Here is a 27,492-nt window from a genome sequence, read left to right as displayed (position 1 = left end):
CAAAACTATCATACAGGCTAGACGGAGCAGGTCTCGCACACTGCATGTACACGCCTATCAACCTATAGGCCACGCCACATGGTAACAGGCAAATTATTGTCTCAGCAGTACTGTTCCAGTTCTTAGGCCATGTGTTTGTTGCTCGTTTCTGTCGGCGTTATTATTAAAATTGTGCCGTTCGCCTTTTCCATTTTCTCTAACAACACAATATTTATTAGGTTACCTCCCATTTAGAAGGCTATTGCACTAAGCAACTGCTATATTGACTTGTAAAAAATAGATTTGAGCTATCAGTCGTCCTTTTGAAATTTTATTGGCGGATCTAGATTTCAGCTAGAAACTGGCCATTCTCCATGCACTATCATTTTTGATCAATGCCTGTAATGCCTGTTGGTCGGGCTTCATCCACAGTTCATTAAATACTATTTTAAATAAATGGAAATATTACGGATAAAAATTACTCCTTTTTTAAAAAGATTTATTAAAAAAATTAGCACTGCTTCTATAGATAATTGACATTTCGGTTTTTCTACCCGGTTAAAAAAGAACTAAACAAAAAACCTGTTACAATTGAAATCAAATACCGAAAAAATCCTGCTATTCAGAACGACAGTTAGTATACAAATGAGCCTTTTTGTTAAAAGCAAATTTATTAACACAAAATACAAATGAAAATCCTTTTACATATAGGTAGTGGTATCTTTCAAGAGTAATATTACCCTTCAGTCTCAGTGACCGGCTCCAGTCTTGTCTTGAAGCGATCGTAGGCACTCTTTAAGACAGTGCTCTCCATATTCGCGAATGCTGCTTCGATAACTTTGCGCAGAGATGCGACATTAGGGTGCCTGGTCTCTCGACTATGCTCGAAACATAGTAGTCGAGGGAGTTCAAATTCTGGCTGTTCGGGGGCCAGAGCTCCTTTGACCACAACATATCAACGTTATCCGAGAGCCAGTTCTGGACAAGTGACTTAGCCGGCCGGAGTGGCCGAGCGGTTCTAGGCGCTACAGTCTGGAACCGCGCGACGGCTACGGTCGCAGCTTCGAATCCTACCTCGGGCATGGATGTGTGTGATGTCCTTAGGTTAGTTAGGTTTAAGTAGTTGTAAGTGCTAGGGGACTGATGACCTCAGATGTTAAGTCCCATAGTGCTCAGAGCCACTAAGTGACTCGTATGAGCTGTTGCTCCGTCCTGTTGTTAGATAGGTTACCTCCCTGAGGCCGCAGTTACCATCCGCGGTTTCTCGACATTCGTCAAAAGTTTCAAATAAACTTTTTTTGTGAGAGTTTGTACTTTTTCAAAAAAAATCTGGCTGCATGATATCACCGACAATGGACATAACACCTAGGACGTGAACACCAGACTTCTTCGAAGTGAACACCAGACTTGGCTACAATATCGTAGACAGTTGATCTCGGGTACCTGAAGAATCGAAATATTTCAGTGGGTGAATGCCCTGAGCGGAAACTTTCGATAATCGCGGCTCTTCGGTTGCACTCCGCACTTGTCCGTAACGTCTCGGCCATTTTGAGGTTCTGACTGTTTACTAGGTACCGACGAGTTTCAAGAACGCAAATCGTGGAACTAAGATATGGCGGGAAATTCAAACTGAAATTAGTCCGGACTTAAGCGCCGCGCCCTGTGAAATACCAGTACCGGCTTTAACCTGTCAGTTTTTCCCATTCACATAGTGAAGGAGGCATATGTGGACAGATTCGTGTTGGAGCTCGACGGTGTTTTAAACAGGAATGATTGTAGAAGTGAATTCAACTTTGTGAGGAGCTATCGAGTTTCTTAACCGCATGAAGGGAGGATAAGGGGGGAGTAGGAGACCACTGAAGAGTCAACAGAAGGTTACGTAAATAAGTTTATTTTGTCTGAGTGCAACGTGACGAACATAGGTAAAGCAATAAGGTGAAAGTGCCTGGAAACAGTTGGTGTCCCAACTATCGTGTAATGCAAGTTATCGTGAAATAAGAGTGGTTAAAGGTCTTTTATATTTCAAAAAAATCTATTGACAGCAAATTGCAGAGAGAAAGGATGGAAGCAAAACATTACACCTCAACTTAATCTTGAGATAACAAAGAACAGAATCCTCATTTTTATAAGGGTTGCAACACAGTGCTTCGGACGAAGCAAATGACACTGGAATGACAGTTTTATTTGCATGTAGCGTAATATATAAATTATGTTCATTTGCTGTCAGATTCACTGCATGAACGCTGTAGATTACATCAAATACGCATTCACATTCAATAATATAAACAATTACGTATTCCATTGTGCATAAATATGAATATTTTCCGTGTATGGAAAAGTAAGCATGTTACATTTGGTTTAAAGTGTCAGTATGTAAAACAGATAACGGTAACCATACTGTACTAGGCTTACCATATTACACAGTCCAGTCATATTAATGTGACCACCGCCTATTTTCGACGTGAACGTGCAATGATCACTCGCAGACTACCAGAGGAGGGTGTATATAGAGCGCGCGGAAAACAATGGAGTCATTGTCGTAATGCGGAAATGGAGAGATCTGTCTGAAATCCAAAAGGGCATGATCATTGGCTTTCAGGACAAGGGTGGAAGCATTTCCGAAACGGCTAAGTTTGTAAAGTGTTCGCGTGCCGCCAGTGTTAAAGTACTCCGTCCATGGTAAAATGACGATATCCAAAAACAGCGCGGAAGCAACAGTGGTGCACCACGGGTCATAAATGAGAGGGGTGAGCGACGGCTGCGCAGATGTGTGCAAACGAATAAACTTGCCACTGTTGAGCTGTTGAGCAACTGAGCGTCCAGATGAACCGAGGAGCCACCAACAATCTTCTCCTCAACGGCCGTTCAGTGAACGTTGCTGCATATGGGCTTCCACAGCAGGCGCCTCGTTCATGCACCCACGATGACTGCACTTCATTGGCGAAAAAAGGTTGGATTTGCACGCCAGTACCGCAAATAGACATTCACTTACAAGGGAACCTCCACATCGCACCCCCCTCAGATTTAGTTATAAGTTGGCACATTCGATAGGCCTTGAAAAACTAAACACAGATCAATCGAGAAAGCAGGAAGAAATTGTGTGGAACTATGAAAAAATAAGCAAAATATACAAACTGAGTAGTACATGTGCAACATAGGCAACATCAAGGACAATATAAGCATTGGAGCGCCGTGGTCACGTGGTTAGCGTGAGCAGCTACGGAAGGAGAGGTCTATGGTTCAAGTCCTCCCTCGGGTAAAAATTTTACTTTCTTTATTTTCGCAAAGTTATAATCTGTCGGTTCGTTCATTAACGTCTCTGTTCACTGTAATAAGTTTAGTGTCTGTGTTTTCCGACCGCACCGCAAAACCGTGTGATTAGTAGACGAAAGGACGTGCCTCTCCAATGGGAACCGAAAACATTTGGTCGCAAGGTCATAGGTCAACCGATTCCTCCACAGGAAAACACGTCTGATGTATTCTATACGACACTGGTGACGGCATGTGCGTCACATGACAGGAATATGTTGTCGACTCACCTAACTTGTACACTTGGCGAATGGGTAAAAAGGTTCTTCTACCTTGCCCGATTTAGGTTTCCTTGTGGATGTAATAATCACTCCTAAAAAAGTGATGAAAACATAAGCTTATTCACATTAACTGAAAATAAAATGTTAAAATTTTCACCCACGGGAAGGCTTGAACCATGGACCTCTGGTTCCGCAACTGTGGACGCTAACCACGGGACCACGGCAACCGTGAGCTTACTGAATCCTTTTTGTTGCATATCTTCCCCATGGACTACTCAGTTTGTACATTTTGCTTATTTTTTCACAGTTCCACACAACTTCTTCCTGTTTTATCGATTGATCTGTGTTCATTTTTCAAGGCCTATCCACTGTGCCAACTTATAACTAAATCTGAAGGGGAGGTTCCCTTGTTAGTGGTGCGGGCTTTCAAAAATAAATAAATAAATAAATAAATATGCGACCCTCAACTACGTACCTTCAGACTCAAAGGTGAAACATTAAAAGTTTTGGCTGGTTTCATTGTGTAGTGGCTGGGATACGTAGTTGCCGCATTACAAGCCAAACACTGCTGAGTCTACAGCAGGGCTTAACAACTGGCCAGTTTTGAGCGCGAGTACTCGCGTCTGCTCAGGCACGTGCTCGCGAGCAGGTGCAAGGTCGCGGAGTAGGTTGGGAGGGGAGGGAGGGGAAATGCGCGCGCACGTTTGAATAGGGCCGCAGCTTGCCTATTGAATTCGCGCCGACTGTGTAACGTAAAAAGTACTATGATCAGCTCTAACAGTCACTTCGCTGGTTAAGAATCATGTCAAGTCGCCGTTGTGTAACCCCAACCATGCTTTCGCAGTTCAACCCCCATTGGGAGTAATTGTATCTGTTGTGTCTAGACAAGACAGTCTAGACACAAGGCGAAGGTAACCGAAATGCACGCGTACACACACACCGGCTGGCGTGAGTTCTGAAACAGGTTACGTGATGAATGCTATAAAGAAAAGTACGTAGCTGCATTAATACTTAACTTTAATTCATCCTTGTGGTACATCGCCATTGTTAATACAAGTGAGACTCTCTCCAGATATGGTTAATGGCGCCTTGCTAGGTCGTAGTCATGGACTTAGCTGAAGGCTATTCCAACTGTCTCTCGGCAAATGAGAGAAAGGCTTCGTTAGTGTAGTCGCTAGCAAAGTCGTCGTACAACTGGGGCGAGTGCTAGTAAGTCTCTCTAGACCTGCCGTGTGGTGGCGCTCAGTCTGCAATTACTGACAGTGGCGACACGCGGGTCCGACATGTACTAATGGATCGCGGCCGATTTAAAGCTACCACCTAGCAAGTGTGGTGTCTGGCGGTGACACCACAGTATCTGTTTACAGAAAAAGATGGTGTTGCAAAATGTTTAGTATGTCACAAAACGCTGAATTCTTTTAGGAAATTTAATTTGCAGCGATATTATATGTCGTACCACGCGAAAGACTACGGAAGTGGAAAATGTGATGGACCAGATCGTGCACAGGAAGTTATTAAACTTAAAAGGAAGCTATCCGAAGAAGATCTGGACGACGAAGAAAAATCAACTGAGGCTGCTCTCAGAGTGAGTTACAAAATTGCTTTGCTTTTAGCAGAATCCCTGCGCCCCTTCACTGATGGCGATTTAATAAAAGAACGTTCGGTAGTTGCAGCGGAACATTTGTGTCCATCTCAAGTTGAACAGCTTCGGATTGTGCCATTATCTAACATGACCATTATGCGTCGCATACAGGACATGGCAGATGACGTCCAGAGCCAGCTTGCAAATATCTGTAAAGATTTTATGGCGTATTCTCTAGCTCTGGACGAAAGTGTTGTATCACTGGAACAGCGCAGCTTACCATATTTATTAGAGGTGAGGGAGGAGCTCCTCGATGTAGTAGCCATGAAGAACACTACAACTGGAGGTGATATTTTAAGTAGTGTTGAAGAAAGTGTTGAAAATATAGGATCGTCGTGGAATTCTTTAGTTTCAGTGTCTACAGACGGTTCACCAGCGATGACAGGGAACGCGCTGTTGAAGGAGAAAATGCAAAAACTGACCGTGCCGAATGAAATAAGGGGCGTTCACTGTGTGATCCACCAGGAAAACTTATGTGCAAAGAGTATCACTGTAAAAAATGTGATGAGTGTTGTTGTTCGTACAACCAATTATATAAGGAAGCATGGGCTACAACACAGACAATTTAAAGCTTTCTTGAGGATGTAGAAAGCCAGTATGGTAGCCTGCCTTATTACAGTGAGGTCCGCTGGCTTAGTCGTGGCGAATTATTTAATTGATTTTTTTGCCTATTAGATGAGACAAATATATTCATGGAAATAAATAACATGTGTGTTCCTGAATTGAAAGAGCCTTCATGGAAATGTGATCTCGCGTTCTTAGCAGATTTAACTAGCCATCTGAATGCTTTGAACACTTCACTACAAGATAAAGATCTGCTAATTACTCATTTCATAGATCGAATACGAGCTTTTAAAATGAAATTAACACTTTGTGTGAGTCAGCTGGAAACAGGAAATCTAGCTCATTTTCCTAAATTATCATACATGCAAGATGTTTACAAAAACTGTGAACGTTATTCACATAGTTGAGTTGCCCTTAAGGAAGAATTTGATCAACGCTTTCAAGATCTGACAGCACTAGACAGTGATTTTGATCTGTTCTCCTCTCCATATTCAGCGAATATTGAAGAGATTCGTCCTGAGCTGCAACTAGAAATTATTGACCTCCAGTGTGACAGAGAATACAGAGACAAATTTCAGAACAAGAACAACATTTTGGAATTCTACAGACACTTCCCTCAGGATAGATTTCCTCGTTTTCACAAAGTGGCGGCTACAATAATATCAATGTTCGGTTCCACGTATGTTTGTGAACAACTGTTCTCTGCAGTGAAATGTAACAAGACGCGCCTGAGAAACGCATTGTCTGATCGAAATTTAAACTGCACGCTGCGCCTACAATGCACAAGAGCAATTACTCCGAATATAGACGCAATTGTAAAGGGCAAAAAGTACAAGATAACCGAGAATCCCACACTTCAGTGACACCTATTATTGTGTAACAGTTCACAAATTAATACGAATGTAGAGGCATACACTAAGCTAATAAAATTATGTGGCATGTGTGTATTCTCCTTTATTTGTTTCATTTGTCGCAGTAATAATTCGTGAGTGATATCTCTGCAGGTGGCCGCGGATTTACATTGACTGGCGGCAGCTGTTGTGTGCCCCACGTGACTCTCCCCACTCTCCGCTCTGGTCCGGTAGTGGGGGTAGCGTGCTCGCGCTGCTCCGTGCTCGCGCCTTGCTGCTCACAGCTTGCTCCGCGAGCACTTATGTTGTGAAGCCCTGGACTACAGTATACAATATGAATATACACATGAATCGAATGGTCGAAGGTTCCTATCACTCGGAAAATTACGAATTTTGAATGTAACATAGAAATTTACAAATGAAAGGTTGCATTAAATAAAATCTGCAGTTACTATTTTAACGACTTTGAATGTTGAGCACTATAGCTGAAGTACCATTAATACGCCGTTTATTAGTGCAAAACACTTATTGGTGTAAATGGTTGAGCAGTTAAATAAAACATAGGTTGAATAACAGGGAAACAACACATTCGTACTTTACGTAATTAGCTATGAGCAACAACATAGCTCGCGTGACATCCACTTCTAAACGCATACTATGTCTTCACTGTAGAAGCCACGGAAATCTCACAAGTGTACAAGTCGGCACTACGAAATATTTCTATCTCCTGCGACCACGTGCAAACTGCTCAACACTCTCCAAGTATTTCCTGCGACCGTCCGTCGCGCCTTACCGTCCAGCACTCCCCCGTGTCCTGTACGACACAGTGCCCATTCTCCACTTCCATACAGTCTCTCCATTCACTTCGGTAGTCGCCTACCGTAGTAATGAGCGCTATGATCGGCTAGAGCGCTCCCGCCACGTATCCAAGCCAACACACGCTCATGAACATATTCAAACACATACAAAATACAGTATTTACATTTAAATAACTTGAAATCAGATAAATATTCCTAAGGCTGGACCATAAACACGCTCTAACACACATTATTAAAAACATAAATAAATCAAATAAACATATATGAAAGGAAGACCAACAAAAGTAAGCCATTAGCCTAATGTCTCTGTGCTTTCTAAAACACAATAAATATTTGACCAATTTCTTCATGAATAGTATATATCGGATATAAACAAAGACATAGACGAATAAATATATTTATAAGCATGCTGCTATCGCTTTTTCGTCTAACTGAGGAGTACTTACGGCCTGACACGATCAATAGTAATCAGCCACTTTGACCTCCAATAACTCATATACTATTCAAGTTACATGCCTGTAATTCATTAGAATTTAGGTTTACACTAATAACTTTCTAAAGACACGTCGACCGACAAAATCGGATGAACCATTCAGATCTTGGAAATTCTTTGCTGAGTGTTACTTGTATAATTTAAAGTCAGATACTGAACTTTAATCTAACAAAGATATTGAAAATCTGATTACACCATCAGAATCATCGTGCAGATAATGGTATTGTACATGTTTCTTTTTGAGGTATCATGATTCCTCTGGCTACTATTAATTTCTACATGGACTGTGAAATGTCTGCCATTACGGTTTCACGAAGTCTGCCATCTTTGGCACTCGCAGCATACAAATCTCCTTCATCGTCACATTCCTCGACACAATGTCAACATGGAATTCCCAGGCACGCGGACGGCCTGGACCACACGCTGGAGTTTTCTCCGGCTAATGTTTGGCACCACACGGTCGCTGACGAGCCCCGGACCGCCGGGCGCCCCTTGCAGCAACGCCAACTCCAAGCTGAGAATATTTTCATGACGCCGCAACTCGCCTGTTATCTCACAGTGGCAATAGGTGGCTTCTTCAGATGAATGACGTTTTATGCTCCGTCAGACAAATGGCCGTTGGCGTTGTAAGTAGGCTGTTTAGGTTCTTATATTGGTAACGCCGCCGCCACGTAGCGCTCTCTGTATGAAAATCACTGGCTGTGATGTGTGCAGTCTGTGGCTAGTTTGCATTGTTGTCTGCCATTGTAGTGTTGGGCAGCTGGACGTGAACAGCGCGTAGCGTTGCGCAGTTGGAGGTGAGCCGCCAGCAGTGGTGGATGTGGGGAGAGAAATGGCGGAGTTTTGAAATTTGTAAAAATGGATGTCATGAACTGCTATATATATATTATGATGATTAAGGTAAATACATTGTTTGTTCTCTATTAAAATCTTTCATTTGCTAACTATGGCTATCAGTAGTTAGTGCCTGCCGTAGTTTGAATCTTTTATTTAGCTGGCAGTAGTGGCGCTCGCTGTATTGCAGTAGTTCGAGTAACGAAGATTTTTGGTGAGGTAAGTGATTTGTGAAAGGACAGGTTAATGTTAGTCAGGGCCATTCTTTTGTAGGGATTTCTGAAAGTCAGATTGCATTGCGCTAAAAATATTGTGTGTCATTTTTAAGGACAGTCATGTACAATTGTTCTAAGGGGATGTTTCATAGCGTGTGTGGTGAGAAAGTTCTGAAAGCAAACACCCTGCAACAACTGTCAGAAGGACCCAGGCCGGAGGCATTCCCTGGGTAATGCCGTCATCCTGGAAGACTCAATGGATCATCACAAGTATGCATCTACCCTTGGGGACAATATCCACCCCTACAAGCAGTTTTGTTTTTCTCATCAAGATAGCTTCTGCCAGCAGGACAATGCAAATTGTAACACAGCTCACAATACACATGAGTGGTTCATAGAGCATCGTAATTGGTTTACCCTGTTTCGTTGGCCACCAACCTCCGCAGACATAAGCCGAACGGAGCAATTTGTCGCACCACCTCGGTAGAGCAGTTTACACCTTAGATCTCTCACAGCTCACGGTTTAACACGACTCTTGAGTCGGCACACCTCCACATTCCTGCCGGTATCTTCCAGGATCTCTGTTACTCCACTCCTAGTAGCGGTTCGTGCTGCAAAAGATGGTTATCCAGGCTTTTGAAAGTGTAAGTAGGCTGTTTAGGTTTTCTTATTGGTAACGCCACGTGGCGCTCTGTATGAAAATCACTGGCTGTGCTGTGTGCAGTCTGTGGCTAGTTTGCATTGTTGTCCGCCATTGTAGTGTTGGGCAGCTGGATGTGAACAGCGCGTAGCGTTGCACAGTTGGAGGTGAGCCGCCAGCAGTGGTGGATGTGGGGAGAGAGATGGCGGAGTTTGGAAATTTGTAAGACTGGATGTCATGAACATGTATATTATGGTTTTTCAACACTATTAAGGTAAATACATTGTTTGTTCTCTATTAAAATCTTTCATTTGCTAACTATCCCTATCAGTAGTTAGTGACTTCTGTAGTTTGAATCTTTTATTTAGCTGGCAATAGTGGCGCTCGCTGTATTGCAGTAGTTCGAGTAATGAAGATTTTTGTGAGGTAAGTGATTTGTGAAAGGTATAGATTAATGTTAGTCAGGGCTATTCCTTTGTAGGGATTTTTGAAAGTCAGATTGCGTTGCGCTAAAAATATTATGTGTCAGTTTAAGCACAGTCTCGTATACAATTCTTCAAAAGGGGACGTTTCAAAAGTGCTCACATTTATCTGACTGGACACTATAGAATAAACATTGATATAACAAAATGGCTCACTGCACTTGGCTTAGACTGCCAGAATAAGTAGCAGCACGTCCGCTACAGCGTTTTCACTACACCATAATAGAAATATTCATTGTCCGTCTGTTAGGTGTTTTTCGTTGATAAATGATCGGATCAGTCACCTGTCTGCCTTCTGTAGTTTACCTGTTCTTGAGCTGGTGTTCAGCTTGTTCAGTATTTCGTTTGTGTATGTTGCTTCACTTTTAATAACGGGGTGGTATGTTTGACTTTGGTGGTGATTGAAAGAGATTTTTCCAAGTAGGTTGGCCAACTGTTTCGTTAAACTTGTTTCAATTTAGTTCTTCTGCTTTCCAATGAGGGTTTCTCGTTTGAGAGCAAGTTTATGATTTCAGTGAAGTACTTCAACGTATTTAAATTTATTTGTTATAGCTCAGTCGAAAAGCTGGTGTGTCAGGCTTGAAGGCTGGCATTGTTCAAATTTTCTTCCCAAGGAAATCTGCAATCCATTTCTTGCTGCTACGTTTTCTGGTACTTCAGTTTGACGTTTAGCCTCTTCCACATTACTTACTAGTAGTGTAAGATCATCTGCGAATTCTACGCAATCACATTTGTTATGTTTTCCAAAATTGATGTTTGCTTGGCGTTTCTCATTTCATTCTCGCCTGCCACTCTCCACAGTTCAGTTAAACAGTAATGGTAAGAGACCAACCCGTGTCGAAGGTCACTCCACGTTCCCAATACTTCAGACAATTTACTTCCAAATTTGGTATTCCTTCGGGTGATTACAACGAAGTTTTGAGCTTTCCGTGTAGAGGGAATTCCTTGAGCATTTTCAACGTAGACTCGGGATGCATAGCGCCACATCGTATTTTGACGTGAAATTCTTCCAAACAAAACAAAAGAAATTGGAAATGCAATGTTTGGATTTCAGTAGGATAATATTTTCCTTGTAAAATCTGTTCTATCATACTTTTGTCTGCTGTGCATGACAAGGCGACAGTGGATGAAGAAACACACAAACCTGAAATCATAAATGAGCACAACATGAAAAAAGGTGGAGTTGACGTTGTAGCTAAAATGTGTGCCTGATACTCCATTTCAAGAATTACAAAGAGATGGCCACTGGCTACTTTTTCATTTGTCTGAACATTGCCGGAATTAATTCGAAAAGAAATCGTCTGTGAATGGTGTTATGAAAGTGAACATATGGCTAAATTGTTATTTAAAGAATTAAAAGAGCTAAAGCTTGAAGATAATGAAACTGCGTTCTTCGATAAATATAATAGTTTATTTAAGAAAAGTTTGTTTTTACTGACAAATGACCATGTTGTAAATTTTACTACGCGCGCCTGCTCGTGTGACAACAATAAGCGCACCTGCTGGAGGGTTAAGACTTTACTATCCGCATAGGACTGATAATTTGATTGTACATCATCTTCCTGATCGAAATCACCCTTGATACTCTTAGAAGCTCCCGGTCTAGTTGTCTCTGAATTCTTGTGTATATAATCCTATATAAAATTTTGTATTTGACATCACGTACTTAACACGTGTTAGATCCAATTACACTGCGCAGTTCCGTTTAATTACTCAGTACGAGATTCACCAAAGAGGCATCATTAATTCCGTATGTTTCTGATTTATTTGTAACATGGTTTTACAAAAGGGAGTGTATGTAATGCAATCAACTGCAGAAATATCAAAACGAAACCACCACATTTGTCGTTCATTAAGTGCTCTGGAAGTGTAAATTGCGGAACTGCAAGACAATGAAGATGAAAGAATAATCTGATGGGCGTCAGAACATTAAAAACTAAATCTGACATTCAAAACTCTGATGTCATAAATAGTAAATATTTTTAGCTTTAGTCCATGTAAAAGACAAAGAGATAACTTAGTATTAGTTGTGGGAAATAATGATGCCGACTCTGAAACACAGAAGAGAATATTCTGGCAAGCGACTGATTTTTCCATGGCAACTGAAAATACTGTTTTTTGCGCATTAATTCTCTTTTAATTAATTATTTCCTCACAGTTAAGTGGACTTCGAGGACATTCGGCCAGAATGAACAGTACACAAAAAACACAGCATTGAAAGGCACTGCAAAAGCGTACGAGCGCTTCGCGAGTTGCCGGATGCAAGCAAGTAGCACACATTTCCATAACAACCATAAAAATTAATCAACGTTATCATTTTCAGTCGAATAATTCAACTTAATGTAACAACAAAACTATGCGAGACTCTTGAATGTATTACTCTTGGCCACGTGTGCGCAATGTGAATAAGACCCACACAAAAAAATTCAAAATTAAGTTTCCGTTACGGTTTGTAACCTGAACTTTCAAGTATAATACAGTTATTAAAGAAATAAACTTGTGGACTGTTTGCAATCCAGATAAAATTCCAAATTAATTGCGTCGATGTGCTGTTTGCAAACATTTTCCTATCATATATCAAAATTAGCAATTCCAGGCGATTGAAACAGCTACTAAACTTTGTTTGGAAAAATGACGGCAAGAATAGGTGGTTCAAAGAGGTACAGGGTGATTTGGAAGAAGTGAGTATAACAACGCAACTAACTGAAAACAGGTAAGAAATGACGATACCGAGGAACAGACATGCAAGACAACGTGAGAACATTTAAAACAAATGAATGCACATAACAGACGAAAAAAGGTGAGACAGGTTGAAAGGGATGAAAACGTTGCGGAAGAGGAAGCTGAAAAGCCAAATCTATACTTGGAAATCTTAATTTATTTGTGCTGATTCAAGCGTTCCAATGCTGGCGTAGAAATGCTTGTTACTGTTTTCTTTATTAGAAAAAGTTATTATTGAAATTAAGACCAAAAACAGTACTAGTCCACTTTAGGTGCTTCAAGTTCTGAAGTAAGGAGCTGTTGTATTCTTCCATTTCTGATTCTGTATAACTATCATAAACCACCGAAAATCAAGTGCGTAGATTTTCATACGTCATGCTTCACTCGGTTGCTTCTGTTGTTCTCAGGACGTAATCCCCCGTTTCTATCTTTTCAACAGCGGAATTATTACTTTTTTAACCGCAGCATTCTAGAGTGCAAAACTGTTAACAAAAGCACGAGAATTGAGTAACTGCCACCGACAGATACATCAGACACATCTGAGACCCGTGCAGTAACGACGAAAATCTACGGTAGCGGATAGCGACAAATCGAGATATGCGCAGGAACATCTCAATTTTGGCAGTGTTTGCGCAGGTACTACACCCATCTACAGCGTGACAGTTACGGACACTGCAGAGACGTCCGTAACACAGGTACTGACCAGCTCGGCACTACACACGTCACTCCCAGATACATGCTGGCGTGCCCTAGCACAAGTCGCAGCTGTACAGTGCGCTATCAAATGTGATACTGTAAGAAACATTTGACAGAGAAATGGAAGAAGTAAGCCTGCGTGGAGTAGACGTTCCCTTAAATTACTGAGATCCTTGCGAAAACATTCCGTGACGAAACTATTCCACTTCGTCTGCAAGATATTTGAGACGGCAAAGCACCCTCAGACTTCATGAGGAAAGTAAAAATTCCAGTTCCAAAGAAGGCAGGTATTCACGGACTATTAAACGCAAACCTACACCATGTGATCGGAAGTATCGGGACACATATTAGTCGATATAAATAGGGGATGCGTCCCCTCTTTTCGCATTTATAACATCTTGAACTCTACTGCGAAGACGTTCAATGAGGTGTCTGAATGTACACTCCTGGAAATTGAAATAAGAACACCGTGAATTCATTGTCCCAGGAAGGGGAAACTTTATTGACACATTCCTGGGGTCAGATACATCACATGATCACACTGACAGAACCACAGGCACATAGACACAGGCAACAGAGCATGCACAATGTCGGCACTAGTACAGTGTATATCCACCTTTCGCAGCAATGCAGGCTGCTATTCTCCCATGGAGACGATCGTAGAGATGCTGGATGTAGTCCTGTGGAACGGCTTGCCATGCCATTTCCACCTGGCGCCTCAGTTGGACCAGCGTTCGTGCTGGACGTGCAGACCGCGTGAGACGACGCTTCATCCAGTCCCAAACATGCTCAATGGGGGCACAGATCCGGAGATCTTGCTGGCCAGGGTAGTTGACTTACACCTTCTAGAGCACGTTGGGTGGCACGGGATACATGCGCACGTGCATTGTCCTGTTGGAACAGCAAGTTCCCTTGCCGGTCTAGGAATGGTAGAACGATGGGTTCGATGACGGTTTGGATGTACCGTGCACTATTCAGTGTCCCCTCGACGATCACCAGTGGTGTACGGCCAGTGTAGGAGATCGCTCCCCACACCATGATGCCGGGTGTTGGCCCTGTGTGCCTCGGTCGTATGCAGTCCTGATTGTGGCGCTCACCTGCACGGCGCCAAACACGCATACAACCATCATTGGCACCAAGGCAGAAGCGACTCTCATCGCTGAAGACGACACGTCTCCATTCGTCCCTCCATTCACGCCTGTCGCGACACCACTGGAGGCGGGTTGCACGATGTTGGGGCGTGAGCAGAAGACGGCCTAACGGTGTGCGGGATCGTAGCCCAGCTTCATGGAGACGGTTGCGAATGGTCCTCGCCGATACCCCAGGAGCAACAGTGTCCCTAATTTGCTGGGAAGTGGCGGTGCGGTCCCCTACGGCACTGCATAGGATCCTACGGTCTTGGCGTGCATCCGTGCGTCGCTGCGGTCCGGTCCCAGGTCGACGGGCACGTGCACTTTCCGCCGACCATGCCCACTATACGCCCTCGCTCAAAGTCCGTCAACTGCACATACGGTTCACGTCCACGCTGTCGCGGCATGCTACCAGTGTTAAAGGCTGCGATGGAGCTCCGTATGCCACGGCAAACTGGCTGACACTGACGGCGGCGGTGCACAAATGCTGCGCAGCTAGCGCCATTCGACGGCCGACACCGCGGTTCCTGGTGTGTCCGCTGTGCCGTGCGTGTGATCATTGCTTGTACAGCCCTCTCGCAGTGTCCGGAGCAAGTATGGTGGGTCTGACACACCGGTGTCAATGTGTTCTTTTTTCCATTTCCAGGAGTGTATTTGGAGGAATGGCATTCCATTCTTCCCCAAGTTCCGAAAGAAAAGAAGGCAGTAATGCTGGATAATTGAGGCTGGAACAAATTTGACGTTCTGTGTCATCCCAATTGTGATCATTGGTTTCAGGTTGGGGTTCTGGAAAGCGTAGTCCATTCTGGAAACTGAAATTTACCTAGAATGCAACTTAACGGTAAGAGGTACTGATATACTACCTAAATTGACATACCACAATTACTGCATCGGGACTCGAACCCGAATTTCTCGCTTATCGCGACTAGTCGCCTTACCACTCAGGCTATCAGAGCACACTTACCAGAGCGATCCAAATTTCACGTGTCACAGACCTATCTATTCCTTTGCATAGATTATTAATTCTTTTGTGGCCTAGCGGTACGTGTACCTCTACATATATATACCCTGCAAACCACCGGAGGCGCATAGCAGAGGGTTCTTCCCATTGTATCAGTTATTAGGGTTTCTTCCTGGTGCCTTTACGTATGGAGCGCAGGAAGAATGATTGTTTGAATGCCTCCTTGCGTGCAGTTTTTATTCTAATCTTATCTTCCCCATCCCTAAGTGAGATACGTAGGGGGCTGTTGTATATTCCTAATCATTTGAAGCCGGTTTTTGAAACTTTGTTAATAGACTTGTAAGGGGTTCACAACTCTGTTGGAGCAAATGTAATTTCGATGTATTGCTCACGCGCTGCCGGCGACAGAAAATATCTTTGCAGCAATAGAATCGCAGGTCAGAGCAGTCTCGGCAGTTGTTGCAGTCGCTCGCTGCTACAGAGCAGTTGCAGTCTGTCGCCGGTACAGAATTATTATTTTAATTGGCATGCGCGTAGTAAGTCACTTGTCTGAGATGTTAATATGAATTTGTTTCAATCTTTTGCGATTCGTCAGCATTAGTTGACCCAGATTTGTAATATTCAGTTTTTCATATAACGGATTGCAGATCTTTATGAATAATGTAAAAATTTTCAGAATATAATTTTTACAAGACTAAAAAAAAAGGAAGTAATAATTTTGCTCATTGTCAGTCCAGATCTAGTCATTTATTTAAATTTAAATATTTCAGAAATTTTCTCGGTTCATAGTCATGTGTGCTTTAGTAATCAGACGACCAGCCGTGCGGCTGTGTCAATAAGCAAAGTCAGTTTTTCTAATAATTCAGATCTCAGACTAATGTTGCCCAGTATTGGTAGATAGGCCAGCACTGCACTAAGCAGTGCTATTTACGAGCAGATATTTAGACAGCGTTATCCGGCGACACCATCATGAGGTAAGAATTTTTTCAGTTTATTTGTCACAGACAGATTGAGACTGATTTCACAGGGCCATGGCCTAGCTCTGCTTACGTCAAAATTTATCAGTTTTCATGAATCAAGATATTAACAAAAAATTTTCATTTTTATTTTATACGGGAAGATTCAGACTTTCTCATGAAGATTTACATCTGTCTTCAAGACTTTTCCATACGAGTTCCTTCACTTTCTCTGTGACAGTGTCCCATGGATTAAACAAACCTGTGACCATTCGTGCTGCCCTTCTCTGTATACCTTCAATATCCGCTGTTAGGCCTATCCGGTACGGGTCCCACACACTTGAGTAATATTCTAGGACTGGTCGCACGAGTGATTTGCGAGCAATCTCGTTTGTAGACTGACTGCACTTCCCCAGTATTCTAAAAATAAATCGAAGTCTGCCACCCGCTTCACCCAAGACTGAACCTATGTGCTCATTCCATTTCATCTCCCTACAAAGTCTTATACCAACGTATTTGTATGAGTTGGCCGATTCCAACAGTGATTCATTGATATATAGTCATAGGACATTACGTTTTTCCCTTTTGTGCAATGGACAGTTTTACATTTCTGAAAACATTTAAGGCGAGTGGCCAATCTCTGCGCCGTTTTGAAATCTTATCAAGATCTGACTGAATGTGTATGCAGCTTCTTTCACATAATACTTCGTTATAGGTAACTGCGTCATCTGCGAAAAGCCTGATTTTACCATTAATGTTGTCTGCAAGGTCGTGAATATACAACATGAACAGCGAGAATTCCAACACATTTCCCTGGGGCACACCAGAAGTTGCTTCTATATATGACGATGATTCTCCATCCAAGATAACATGTTGCGTCTTCCCTACGGAAGAGTAGTCCATCCAGACACAAATTTTACTTGATACCCCATATGATGGTACTTTTGACAATAAGCATAGGAGTGATACTGAGTCAAATGCTATTCGGAAATCAAGAAATACAGCATCTACCTGACTGCCTGGATCCAAAGCTTTCATTACGTCATGTGAGAAGAGTGCGAGCTGGGTTTCACGTGATCGATGTTTTCGAAATTCATGCTGGTTGGCATTCAGGAGCTTATTCTGTTCTAGGTACGTGATAATGTTTCTACAACAAATCGATGTCAAGGATAGTGGACAGTACTTCTGTGGATCACTTTTGCTACCCTTCTTGTAAGCGGGTGAGACCTGCGCCTTTTTCCAAGAAATTAGGTCTCTAGAAGATCGTATCGTTCCAAAGGATTGGAAAAGGGCACAGATCATCCCCGTTTTCAAGAAGGGACGTCGAACAGATGTGCAGAACTATAGACCTATATCTCTAACATAGATCAGTTGTAGAATTTTGGAACACGTATTGTGTTCGAGTATAATGACTTTTCTGAAGACTAGAAATCTACTCTGTAGGAATCAGCATGGGTTTCGAAAAAGACGGTCATGTGAAGCCCAGCTCGCGCTATTCGTCCACGAGACTCAGAGGGCCATAGACACGGGTTCACAGGTAGATGCCGTGTTTCTTGACTTCCGCAAGGCGTTCGATACAGTTCCCCACAGTCGTTTAACGAACAAAGTAAGAGCATATGGACTATCAGACCAATTGTGTGACTGGATTGAGGAGTTCCTAGATAACAGAACACAGCATGTCATTCTCAATGGAGAGAAGTCTTCCGAAGTAAGAGTGATTTCAGGTGTGCCGCAGGGGAGTGTCATAGGACCGTTGCTATTCACAATATACATAAATGACCTGGTGGATGACATCGGAAGTTCACTGAGGCTTTTTGCAGATGATGCTGTAGTATATCGAGAAGTTGTAACAATGGAAAATTGTACTGAAATGCAGGAGGATCTGCAGCGAATTGACGCATGGTGCAGGGAATGGCAATTGAATCTCAATGTAGACAAGTGTAATGTGCTGCGAATACACAGAAAGAAAGAACCCTTATCATTTAGCTACAAAATAGCAGGTCAGCAACTGGAAGCAGTTAAGACCATAAATTATCTGGGAGTACGCATTAGGAGTGATTTAAAATGGAATGATCATATAATGTTGATCGTCGATAAAGCAGATGCCAGACTGAGATTCATTGGAAGAATCCTAAGGAAATGCAATGCGAAAACAAAGGAAGTAGGTTACAGTACGCTTGTTCGCCCACTGCTTGAATACTGCTCAGCAGTGTGGGATCCGTACCAGATAGGGTTGATAGAAGAGATAGAGAGGATCCAACGGAGAGCGGCGCGCTTCGTTACGGGATCGTTTAGTAATCGCGAAAGCGTTACGGAGATGATAGATAAACTCCAGTGGAAGACTCTGCAGGAGAGACGCTCAGTAGCTCGGTACGGGCTTTTGTCAAAGTTTCGATAACATACCTTCACCGAAGAGTCAAGCAGTATATTGCTCCCTCCTACGTATATCTCGCGAAGAGACCATGAGGATAAAATCAGAGAGATTAGAGCCCACACAGAGGCATACCGACAATCCTTCTTTCCACGAACAATACGAGACTGGAATAGAAGGGAGAACCGATAGAGGTACTCAAGGTACCCTCCGCCACACACCGTCAGGTGGCTTGCGGAGTATGGATGTAGATGTAGATGTAGATGTAGAAATTGGCACGGTTTTTTGTTCGAGGGATTTACGACACATTATAGTTAGAAAAGGGGCTAACTCAGCTGAAAATTCAGTATAGAATCTGACAGAGGTACCATCGGAGCCTGGAGCTTTGCTCAGTTTTAACGATTTCAGCTGTTTCCCAACACCATCGAAACTAATATTTATTTCATTCATCTCGCTTATTAATTTATAATCTATGACAAGAAACTGATAGGTATGTGACATGCAGAAGTTTCAGTCGCTTCGTAAGTGCGCTCGGATAGCCTAAGTGGTAAGGCGACCACTCGCGATAAGCATGAAATCCTGGCACGACTTCTGATCCAGCACAAATTAGGTAGTACATTTGTACTTATTACAGCTCAGTTAAGTTTCAAGAATAAATTTCAATATTTGAAACAGTGGTTCGTTATGAAACACAAATATTTCAGGAATGTTATCATTGCCTCACAGATGCTACTTTACGAAAGGGTACATTCTCATGCTGATAAAGAACATGTCGGAACTATTTCTCTGGCTATGCAGTCTACAATGGTGTAACCTGTGTTCATATCCTTCGACATTTAGCGTTTTCTTACGCATAATAAGGGGACCACTCCCTAACCAAGAAAAACACACACATATCGTAACAAAACTTTCTCCGCAATTCACTGTCGGCAGTATAAATCATGGCAGGTAAGGTTCTCCAGGCATTAGCCAAGCCTCAACCCTTCAGTCGGACTGCCGCAGAGTACGAAGGGCGTTTGAAAAGACCGTGCGAAGTCCGAGAGATGGCATGTTTAGTTAGTAGCATCTTTGGAAAGAATGCACACCAACTTTCAGCCATATTGATCTATTGCTTTGTGTTCGAGATTCGTGTGAATCAAGGAAGTCGAATGATTATCAAAAAATGAACGAAAAGGAATTTCGTGTGGTGATTAAACATTACTTTATAAAAGGCAAAACACCTCAGGAGACTAAAGAAAAGTTTGATAAACAGACTTGGACAATTCCTATTATTCGGAAGGGATCAACAAATTAGAACAACGTTGGACGAAGTATATAAGTCTAAAAGGAGACTATGTCGAAAAATGAAAAGGTCCACCCCAAACACGTAAGTAATTTTTATTTTTGCACGGACTTTTCAAACGCCCTTCGTATATCGTGGTTCGTAACTGCAAATCACTCGTTCCGTCATTCTCCGTCCACTGGCACCCATTACGTCGTTTAGTATTGCCTACAGAAGTGTGAGGTTATGAGGAGCTGCTTGTCCATTCTACATCATTCTTTTTAACTTTCTAATCTGCACAGCCGTTGTCCAGATGGACTGCTGGTAAGACTTTGAAACTCGCGAATAACTCCTCCCGCCCATTTCATACGATTTTATGTCAGTACCACCTGCACTCCTGGACGGTCCCTATCTGTCACCACGATAGGTCTGCCTGGCCTTGTTTTGGCTGTGGTGGTTCCTCTGCGTTTGCACTTCACAGTCTCATCACCAACAGTTGACGTGGGCAGCGTTACAAGGATTGGAACGTCCATGATGGATTTGTTACTCAGGTGACATCCAGTGACTAGCCAAGTTCGAAGTCACTGTGATTTCCTCAAAGACCCATTCTGGAGAACTACGTACCGTCAGAGCGGCACAACGGAACAGACACTGTGTTCTAAGACGAATGTCAGCAAATTTAAAACACGGGCACTAGAATGTAGTATAATTAAATTACCTTATGCTGAGGAAATTGGATCGAGCATGGTCAAAATATTCACTCACGCCTCCAAAATATGAGGGGGATCGGCTTTGCTTTCATCTGCTAAGATCCACTATATTGGGCGGTGTTTAAGCTACCGACGGAAGCCAGCATCTTCACTGTCGAAGTTCTTGCAATTAACGAAGCCCTTGATTATTCGGCAAATCAGTTCAACAATATCCTTACTGTCAGGATTTTAGAAGTGCACTGGAAAACCTGGAAAAGCGGAAATGAGGCACAAACACTATGCGTCGTGCACTCGATGTAATTAAGTTACTTTGTTAGTGTGAAATAGAGTGCTGCAACGCTCAGTGTTTGACGGGTCACGGCTCGCCTGTTGACGGGGGGACCAAGCCGCTCGTGTCCGGCCCCACACGATTCGGCTCGGTCACGTACTCGCTCCATGTCTGTTGTCCGGATTCCGGACACGCGGATAACCGAGCATGACCGGTCACCGCTGACGTCTCACCTCGCCTCTCCCCGGCTCGCTGCACTGTACCGTACAAATACAACGCCTCTCTCTCTCTCTCTCTCTCTTTCTCTCTTTCCCTTTCTCTTTCTCTCTCTCTCTCACACACACAATATATTTATCTCTGTCTCTCACTCTCTCTTTTAATACAAAAGTAACGTTTCCAAGAACGGGTACGTAACACAGCTAAATTCATAGAACACTTTCTTTTATAATATTTACTCCCGTCTTCCTAACGTCCGGCCATCCTGATTTAGGTTTTCCGTGATTTACTTAAATCGCTCCAGGCAAATGCCGGGATGGTTCCTTTCAAAGGGCACGGCCGACTTCCTTCCCCGTCCGTCCCTAATCCGATGAGACCGATGACCTCGCTGTCTGGTCTCCTTCCCCAAAACAACGAACCAAACTAACGTCCGGGAATTTTGTTGTAAATAAAACATTGATCACAAGAGACCAATCTGTGTTAATGTAATTTGTTGTAAGCGTCATATAGTGCATCTGATTATGCGAATCAGTCCACATATCAACTCTCGCAGCAAATGTTTTATTAATAATTTCCGCCGGCCGGCGTGGCCGAGCGGTTCTAGGCGTTACAGTCTGGAACCGTGCGACCGTTACGGTCGCAGGTTCGAATCCTGCCCCAGGCATGGATGTGTGAGATGTCCTTAGGTTAGTTAGGTATGAGTAGTTCTAAGTTCTAGGGGACTGATGACCTTAGAAGTTAAGTCCCATAGTGCTCAGAGCCATTTGAACCATTTAATAACTTCCGCAATAACAGAAGGCATTATGTTGTTTCGTATTGCATCAGCTTGTTCTTTGACATGTCTGCTTATAGTAGAGGGATGTGGCATGACATCTGCCACGTTAACTTCTTCATAATGGGCACCTAGATGTATTAATTCTTGGCCTAGTTCTCTGAAACCACCAGAAACAGCTTTAAAAGGTCTCATATCTTTAGCACACATTGCAACACACATTTCTGTAATACTATTTTTTATTACTCCCGGTATTGCTGAAGGAGCTGTATCTTTGTGAGGTTTCTTGCAACTGTGTTTCTTTAAAAGAGTGGTTCCCGATTGGATACACAATAATGTGGAGCAGTTTATGCACGATACGTACCCAGGAGACGCACTGTTTTCGTCTACAACCAACAAAAATATGCTCCATACTTCGCTTTTTAGACCTTCCCGTCTCTTCACTGTGTAAACATCGGTTTCAATCTTACGTCTTACTGCACTGGCTTCCCCGGACTGCAGAATTACAGAGAGAGAGACACATCACAAATGAGAAGCCCGTACTGGCTGCGGTCTCACACGGATAATGACACGTGTAATGTGTTTGAAGTTACGTGCTACGTATTCGGTCACGGCTTCTATGCTCAGTCACTAGCACTAGTGCGGGCAGCCTATCCAGTTAGGGTGTGCTCGCCCCATCTCGTATTTTGTGCTCGCTTACTCGGTCATGCAGGACTCTAGTGTGAAACTCAACATAAACATCTCCAGTCATTATAGATCAAGGGACATTCTGGTATGTCATGTAATGAGGTGGCGCACCACCTGATAAAACGAAGTGTGACTGAAGCCTTCCGCATACAGGTTTTGTTGCTGGCGTAAAGAAAAAGGTTCATCAAGAATGGCCACATACGTGGGAGATCTCACACCAGTCCAAAGGAAGACACTGTGCCGCAGTACAACCGAGTATTCCACGAAAAACCTGGTTCCCCCAAATCAAGCTATCTAGACATCATACCACTACCATAACGCGCATCCGACTGGGTCACGGCTGTTACCCCTCACATCCTGACAGGATGAAAGTTCAGCCATCTCTATACTGCGAAGACTACCCAAATGAAATGCATACATCAACCGTGTGCTATTAGAATGTTCACGCTATGACAGGCATCGCCACAAGTTTCTTAAGGCCTTGATCAGAGCAGGAATTCCTCAACCTGCATCTGTCACGGACATGTTTCGACAGCTGACGGCAACAGGTTATGTCAGTGTTGCCCAGTTTCATCAAGAAGTGGATATCCAATTGTAAGTCAAAGTTTCGAGTGTAAGAAGCTGCGATTTACGGACTGTGTTAAGTGCGTGAATGTACAGACTGTACCATGAAGCTTCCTTGTATGTAATGTAATTTCTAATTGTATGATTTGCATGTGATATGGTATACCAAATCTGTAGTTACTAATATTTATGGCTAAATGGTTAATGCCAAAGGCCAATAAATCATTTTTTTAAAGGAAGATTGACAGTAGCAAGAAATTCGTTCCTCAAAAAGAGAAATTTGTAGCCATATACATGATATAAAAAATTTAAAAGTTTTCTGAATTGGTGCGTAGTGTGGCCTTGACTGAAAGGGAAAAGTAGATGATGAACACTTCAGACAAGAAATAACAGAAGCTGGCAGAAGTAAAGCTGTGAGTACCGTGCGTGAGTCGTGCTTCGGTAGCTCAGATGGTAGAGCACTTGCCCTCGAAAGGCAAAGGTCCCGAGTTCGAGTCTCGGTCGGGCACACAGTTTTAATCTGCCAGGAGGTTTCATATCAGCGCACACTCCGCTGCAGAGTGAAAATCTCATTCTGGAAATAACAGAAGATTTCGAAGTGTGGTGCTACAGAAGATTCCTGAAGATTAGATGGATAGGTCGAAAACGTAATGAAGAGGTAATGAATTGGATCGGAATGAATAGAAATTTGTGACACAACTTGAGCAAAAAAATGGATCGGTTGATAGGACCCATCGTGAGGAAGAGTCAGTTTGTTATGAAGAGAAGTACGCAGAGTAAAAATTGTTGATGGCGACCAAAATAATCAGATTAAAAATGATGTAGGCCTCAGTGACTGTGCAGAGCTGAGCAAGTTTCCGCTGGATATATAGTCTTCAGAGCGAAGATCACAACAACTTCTCCGGAATTAGTCGTAGATGTGCAGTATCTAACTGCCGAAATGGAAACGCTGGACGCAGCATTGCGGACACGGCATAGGATGGCAACTTGTAGGTCTCTGTAGTGTGATTACAGAGTATGAATCTACGTGCTTTGTATGCGCGACCAGAACAATGCATCAACAGTGGTTGCCGAAGGATAATAAAGATTGTGCTTCCTCCTAAACGAATCTCAAAAATGATCGACAGGCAACAGGTCGGGAGCATGTGAAGAGCAGGGGGTGAAGCACTGCGAACAGTTTCCTGAAGAATGGTGCTGACACCATCTCGCTGAAACACGGTATTTGGAGCCAGCTGAGAGAGGACCAATGTCACACCCTCAAATACGTACCTGGCAGTGCGTACCTCTTTCCTTCGCCAGTGCGAAAATGGTTACAGGTGAGAATAATGAGAAGAATCTCGGCTGGGAAGGGTATCACAAAGAGGCCATATTCTTTCCTGAGGCGAGCTGACCCACAGCTGTTATACCTGGTCCTTGATACCCTGGATTCTGGGACTGCAACACAGACATTTCATGGTGACACCTGCCATATATGGACAGAATTGTCCTGTTGCAAAATGACACCACGATAATGTAGCATGAGAGGTAGCGCACCGACGTTCTGTCCGTTACAGTTGCCTCAGTCACTGCCAACCATGTCTGAAGCCATACCAGATGCATCCCCACAGCATGACGTGAGGAATAGCATCAATGCGTCTCTCCGAAGCATTTGAAGATCGGGATCTCTTCCCAGATCGCCAACTTAGTCGCCGAAGATAGTGATCCAAGTTGGTGCACAACGGTGATTCGTAGCTGCACACAGTGTGAGTTCGTCCATCGACAGTCCATGCTATCCACTCATGGAACCACTTTGAAACGCAGCGTATTGAGTTGTGGCATTAATAGTAGCCTACGCGTGTGGCAGTAATTCACTTTGGCTGCTGCTGCGGAATGACATCGTATGTTGCAGGGACTCCACTATTTGTTCTTGGATGGCAGGAGTAGATATCAGGGGGTTACGATGTGTTTTAGTACAGGATAACGCTATGTTCATTGTGTCGGTGAGGCGTGGTGGACTAAAACTTGAAGACCAATGTGCCTGCCATCATTTTGGTTCAAATGGTTCTGAGCACTATGGGACTTAACTGCTGAGGTCACCAGTCCGCTAGAACTTAGAACTACTTAAATCTAACTAGCCTAAGGACATCACACATATCCACGCCCGAGGCAGGATTCGAACCTGCGACCGTAGCGGTCGCACGGTTCCAGACTGTAGCGCCGAGAACCGCTCGGCCACCCCGACCGGCTGCCCTCACTTTCCCATGCAATGTAACATCGGGGTTCTGTCATAACCGAATGCCATAAAAATGTAAATATTGAACGATTCGACCCCCAAACCCAAGGGAGACCCACAATGAGGCCCCTTTAAAACTCAGTTTGATGTGTTGGCAGAAGAGCCAACACCGTATAGCTAGAGGAGGCCGAAATGCACGCGTTAAAGCTCTCGCAGGCTGGCGTGAGGTCTGGAAAATGACAATGAATTATAGTAGCGAAAAATAGTACATAGCTTCTGGAATACTTAACTTTAATCCATAATTGGTGTACATCGCTCTTTACGGTACATAAGTGCAATCTCAATATACACTGGTAATGGCGCCTTGCTAGGTCGTAGCAAATGACGTAGCTGAAGGCTATGCTAACTATCGTTTCGGCAAATGAGAGCGTATTTGTCAGTGTAGCTTCGCTAGCAAAGTCGGCTGTACAACTGGGACGAGTGCTAGGACGTCTCACTAGACCTGCCGTGTGGCGGCGCTCGGTCTGCAATCACTGACAGTGGCGACACGCGGGTCCGACGTATACTACCGGACCGCGGCCGATTTAAAGGCTACCACCTAGCAGGTGTGGTGTCTGGCGGTGACACCACACAGTTATCTGCTGATAACGCTATCTCGCAAAAGTACGTAGCACCTCCATGTCCTTCACAGCGATCATTCAACATCTAATGCGGTTCACGCTCCGTATTTACCCTACCAGGCGCGCAGACAAAACTAAACATGAACAGCACTAACGCACACCTGGTGGTTTCTCTACCTTTCACAGAGAAATGCCACTTTAACCATTTCCGTACCCGGCGATGGTTTGTACGTGTACGAAATTACGTTAGGACCGACCATGTACTATGAGTGTTTCACTTTGTCGTGCATAGCTGCTGCATCATGACATCGACTTTTTTAGTGTAATTATTTACATTCTTCTGTGGCAGAGGTGTGGAACTTTATCAAATAGTAACAAGATAGCAACGCCGGAAATGACTGCCCCACTGTTAGGAGAACCGATTCCACAACCGTCTGCTCTACCGAATCCCAAGTAAGCAAACAACTGACCTGGAACGACAAGGGTTTTTATTGTTACATCAAGTGGTCACAATGTTCTCTTGAAAAGTGACACACAGCGGTAAAATAAAATACAAATGTCGTGTGATTAGGGCCTCCCGTCGGGTAGACCGTTCGCCGGGTGTAAGTTTTTCGTTTTGACGCCACTTCGGCGACTTGCACGTCTTTGTGGTGAAATGATTATGATTAGGACAACACAATACCCAGTCCCTGAGCGGAGAAAATCTCCGACCCAGCCGGGAATCGAACCCGATCCTTTAGGATTGACGTTCTGTCGCGCTGAGCACTCAGCTGCCGGAGCCGGACACACACAGCGGTAAGGCGATTCCGAACAGACAAAAGTGAATGTTGAATTTCGTGTGGCCTAATCACAGAACACGCCAGTGTTTTGCGACATTTCGTGCTCTTAATAGGGTTCGATGTTTCCTCATAGACATCTTGTTTGCTTAAAACATAGCACATACAGCAACTTTAAGGATAGCGTAAATATTCCGAACTGGACTGATGGAAAACAAATCATAATAAAGAAAAACGTTGGGTATCAAATAACGATAAAAGACTGGTGCCTTGCTGTAAAAATAAAAGTTACACTTGGTTGATGACTCACTCTTCATATTTTAATGTGACCAATAAACAGGTGACGACGCAGTTCTGCATGCAATATCTAACATTTTACAGCGGGGATAAATAGAACATAAGGTTCCAACTTTTTACGATAGCCTCATCATGAAACACTCAGTTGAAAACAGAGAAAAATTCCTAAGCAGTAAGTCACGACATAATCCTCTTGGGAAAAGACTGCTACTATTTACCTTTTACT

The 27,492-nt window shown here is 43.4% G+C and overlaps 1 non-coding gene across 1 annotated transcript; it reads left to right on the top strand.

Moving 5' to 3' along the window:
* Positions 1-23,795: 23,795 nt before the first annotated feature.
* On the top strand, positions 23,796-23,870 carry Trnas-cga (transfer RNA serine (anticodon CGA)). Its single transcript has one exon. It is a non-coding gene; the product is annotated as a tRNA-Ser (tRNA).
* The last annotated feature ends 3,622 nt before the right edge of the window (positions 23,871-27,492 follow it).

This window comes from Schistocerca cancellata, chromosome 8 (assembly GCF_023864275.1).
Source record: "Schistocerca cancellata isolate TAMUIC-IGC-003103 chromosome 8, iqSchCanc2.1, whole genome shotgun sequence".
NCBI lineage: Eukaryota > Metazoa > Arthropoda > Insecta > Orthoptera > Acrididae > Schistocerca > Schistocerca cancellata.
The sequence above is the reverse complement of the archived record's forward strand: the minus strand, read 5'-3'. Positions and strand labels throughout refer to the sequence as shown.